The following is a 4,788-nucleotide window of genomic DNA, read 5'->3' on the forward strand; positions in this document are numbered from 1 at the left end:
CTCCTTCCTCTCTGACCCCTACTGTTCTGCCTTTTCCTGTGACATCATCAGACTCCTCCTTTCCAGGACAACTTCAACTTACTATACTGTGAGACTCAGATCTGTCTTCTGCTAGTGATAAAGACGTTAAAATTCCTTTCAAAAATAATTTTGAGCAATGCTTTGAGGAAGGAGTTAAGCAAATTGGTTTGTCTGAACTACATACTTTTCTTGTGCTCTGTATAGGGCAAGGGACTGAGGTGAAATATGAAGCTCTATCAGGTTATTAGAGATATTTCACCCAGTCAATTAGTGGGAGAGGGGTGCTTTTGCCTCTCCCAGTGGACAAATGAACATTGGAAAAAAGAAATTCATCTCACTGTACAAGCTGCAGTCAGGGCATGGAATAAGATACCAGATTCTAGAATACCTGCTGGGTCTTTTTGCTCTATCTTTTAAGAAAGCCACATGAATTTTGCCTTCAGCAATAGATAGACATAGATAATAAAGAGGCAGCCAAAATTCTGATTAAGTGTTTAGCCTATGATAGTGCAAACCAAGATTATAAAGGAATTCTTGGGCCACTTGAAGATCTAGATTTAAATTCTGTTCAGATGATCAAAGTATGAACTAAGGTAGAGACTCAAACCCATAAAGCACAAGTTATGACTGCTGAAAGCTTGTGAGGCAGGCTCAGTATAGCCCAAACAAAACAAGGTTTGTTTTAAATGCAACAAAAAAGGTCATATGTGATGAATTGTTAATGAGAATAAAGTACCTAGAGGTAAGAGATATTCAAAACCTCCCTTTACCAAATGCCCACTCTGTAAAAGAGGTTCTCACTGGGCAATCCATTGTCCATCCAGAACTTAAGAAGGAGATAATTCTCTTCCAGGAAAAAAAAAACTGGGCCCTGGCCCTCCATCCAGCAAAGCAATAAGGGTTATTGAATGTCTCACAACAGCCAGCCATACAAACATGAACTATAACAGACCTGCCTCCTGTGTTCTAGCCTAGCTCCCAAATATGGGGAAAATATATAGATACCATTAACTGATAACCCCATCAATCTGGCCTAGGACCCATGTCTATCCTTACTTAGCACAAGAGCCTGTGCAACTTCTGCACCCCCGCTGATCTGAATTTGCATTCCATGGTCATAGCTAGGAACATGCTAGGTTACTCTCATATTAGGACCAGTCTTTCTTGAGTGACAGAGTATGTTGACCCAGCCTCCCTGTTGTTCTACATTGAGGGCAGTGACCTGTAGAGGGTTTATGATGTTCCCGATGGAGATGACCAGTGATGGTGTAGAGAGGGATCTGCTGGAGGTATAGTCCCATCTTGTTTGTGTGGGAATCCCAGAATTCCCTGACTAGGGTCCTGGATGGTGGGGTGGCCTGGTAGTGACCGAAAGGGCTATCATTAAAGTGATCCAGTTTCTTGACCTTATGCAGTTTTTGTAGTCCTTATTTTATCTGACAGGGTTAGGTTTAGAGTGATTGAGGGAAGTGAAATAGGAAGTAGGTGAGGAGGATATCTAGGTATAAGTAGAAAATATTTGATTAAGTACTTTATGGTGTCTTTTTTAGGTCTACTTTTTTGCTGCATTTATTGAGTCACTGTAGATACTTAGTCACTGCACACTTTTACTTTAAGGTTTACTCATCATTGCTAAGGTACTCTAGTTTAACCTCTTAAAGTGTTCAAGTGCATCCTGTAGTTATTGATACTGACAATGTAGGACAAATTAAATTTTGTCATTTGCCCGAAGGCATCTAAGCTGCACAGTTAATACTTATTTACAAAGATCATCAAATAATCCCCCTATGGCTGTCAGTGCATATAAACTAGCCGTGTGTGCTATTTTGAATTTGGCTACTAATTCCCTCTCCTTTTTTCACCATGGTGCTAAGCCCTAGTTAAATGATTTGATATTTCTTTGGTATAGGCACAAGCCATTGTTCTTTGATGCCTAGACTGGCAAGCTATCATTTCCCCTCTATGGATGTTTATATATATCAGAGGATTTTCTTTCTTTCTTTATAAGATTTTAATTTATTTATACATGCTGCCAGGGATTGAACTCGGGACCTCATGCTTGAGAGTCCACTGCGCCGCCTCCTGGACCACTCAGAGGACTTTCTAGCAATGAATTGTGTTAAATGGATGTCTCACACATCCCTCAGTTTGGTAAACTGAAATCTATTCCTGTCTCTGTGGATACTGTTACAGGTTTTTAAAAAAAAATACAATAAAAAGACAGATCATTAATCTTTTATTATTATATAGCTTTTGATTGTGATCAGTGCATGTATGGCAATTGTGAATGCTGTAGTTTAGATTCATTTGCAGGACTTTGATTTTTCAAGTTATCATTTTCCTTTTTCCCTTCAGAGTGATAGTTAAATATCAATCAGTGCTTAGTGGTTGCTTCTAGCAAGTCTTTTGCTTCATTTATTTTGCTAAGTAAGGAGACCCACCTTTATCTGGGTGGTTCAAAATCATAATTCTCCTGTGAGCTGTTCTAATCTTGGCTTTACCAGCAGATGGGCTTATACTTAAAATAACACTAGCTTCTCACCTACTCATTTTCTGTTCAAATCATCCTTTGTAGTAGGACAAAAGGCTAGGAGTTGAAATCTTCTTTGCAGTTTCTGTGATTACTTGTTCTAGAGGGTTCCAAATATGAAATGCATAGGGACCTGCAAATGCAAGTGTTGCAACACCCAGTCCAACAGCTATCAGACTTTGTGCCAGGTGCCGGTAGTTGTCCAAGTTCACCCTTCCGTTAGCCAGCGGTGACTACTCAGCATAACGAAGCCCCTCCCCCAAGGGAGCAGCCATGACAGGGCAGCTGGCGAGATATGGTGCGTGTAGGCACTGCCTATGAAGCAGCAGCTGTTACAGGTTTTATACATTCTATTTGTCACAGAGAGAAGGCAACCCATGTTCATGAACATTTCTCTGCCTTTGCTGCTAAAGGCATTCCTCATAATATTAGACTGACTATGACCCTATGTTTGTTTCTAGATTATGGCTTATTTTTTCTTAGTGGAATATTAAGCATGTAACTGGCATACCTTACTACCCCACTGATGAGTAGTTGTGGAATCCTGTAATTCATCCCTTGAGGGTAAATTCTCAAATAGTAACAGGAGAATACAGAGAGTTTTATATATTTTCTCCACAGAGCTTCTGTTCTTTCTCTATTTGGTGCACTATTAGCCGTGAGATGACCAAAGAAAAACTCTAAAAATGCGTTATCTGGATTTAACTCTATATGTTTTTCTCTTAAAGGTTCTCCTTGGGGAGTCGGGCTGTAGCACAGCGGGTTAAGCGCAGGTGGCGCAAAGCACAAGGACCGGCATAAGGATCCCGGTTCGAGCCCTGGCTCCCCACCTGCAGGGGAGTCGCTTCACAGGCGGTGAAGCAGGTCTGCAGGTGTCTATCTTTCTCTCCTCCTCTCTGTCTTCCCCTCCTCTCTCCATTTCTCTCTGTCCTATCCAACAATGACAACTTACAACAATAAAACAACAAGGGCAACAAAGGGAATAAATAAACAAAATAAATATTTAAAAAAAAGTTTTAAAAAAAAAGGTTCTCCTTGATTTGCCTATCTAATTTTGTGACTGAAGTCAATAAAATTACTAACTTAGGTCTAGAGTATGTTTGTTTAGTTTATCATTCATAGGCCTTATTTGGACGCATGCCAGAGTAGTTAAACCTTTTATTTGCAAACTCCTCACAAGAACATGATGAACTGAAGCCATTACAGTACTCCAACATCCTGGATATGCCATGATAGCTACCCAGGAACCATCTGAACTTGGGGATACCTCTGCTAGTCTCTGTTATGAGCTTCCATAGGTGGTGGACCATCTCTGGTTTAGACACAGATAAACAGACTACAGGTCTCTAAGCTAACAAAGCCTTTATCTGATACCCAGTTATTGTGACTGTGCTTGTAGAGGCAAAGTCAGGGCTTGCAGAGGTAACACTAGCAACACAAAATGTCGTTAAAATTTCGGAGGCTCTTGCCGGCTGGGTTAGCTTCACGGGTGGGTAACAGAGACGACCAGACACACGGCTGGGCAGGGAAGCTGTATTTCTTTATTCAGGAACAACGATTCATAAACTAAGACAAACTAATCACCAAACAAAACTCTGCTGTCTCTTTGCGGTGGCACAAGCACTCTCTCTTACTCTGGAACTCAGGAACCCAGGAACTCTGAAACTCTGGCACTCAGGAACCCTGGAACTCTGGCGGGGTTCCTAGGGGTGGGGCCAAGCAGGCCTGTGAAAATTAACTGGACTGATCCAATTCTCTTGGTGGGGGAGGGCTAGAACAAACCAATGTAAAGCATACGACAACAAAAGATTTGCTTATTCTCCTATATTAATGTAGACTCCAAGCATTTTGTCTATGTTTATACTGAAAGTGGGGAATTATTGGGTCATGAGCATAATTAGCAGACAGCTGATATCATCCTGAAGAACGTACTTATGCAAACACACAAAGGATTGTGGGTGAATAGGGAGTTTATTTTTATTTTTTTATTTTACTATATTTATTTATTTTCCCTTTTTATTGCCTTTGTTGTTTTTTATTGTTATTGTAGTTATTGTTATTGATGTCGTCGTTGGATAGGACAGAGAGAAATGGAGAGAGGAGGGGAAGACAGAGAGGGGGAGAGAAAGACACCTGCAGAACTGCTTCACCGCCTGTGAAGCGACCCCCCCCCCACAGGTGGGAAGCCAGGGGCTCGAATAGGGATCCTTACACCAGTCCTTGGGCTTTGCACCGCC

The 4,788-nt window shown here is 41.2% G+C and overlaps 1 pseudogene; it reads right to left on the bottom strand.

The window, feature by feature from the left end:
* Positions 1-2,337: 2,337 nt before the first annotated feature.
* Positions 2,338-3,106, bottom strand: LOC103127887 (dnaJ homolog subfamily C member 15-like; annotated as a pseudogene).
* Positions 3,107-4,788: the final 1,682 nt, after the last annotated feature.

Source organism: Erinaceus europaeus, chromosome 9, assembly GCF_950295315.1.
Source record: "Erinaceus europaeus chromosome 9, mEriEur2.1, whole genome shotgun sequence".
Classification (NCBI taxonomy): domain Eukaryota; kingdom Metazoa; phylum Chordata; class Mammalia; order Eulipotyphla; family Erinaceidae; genus Erinaceus; species Erinaceus europaeus.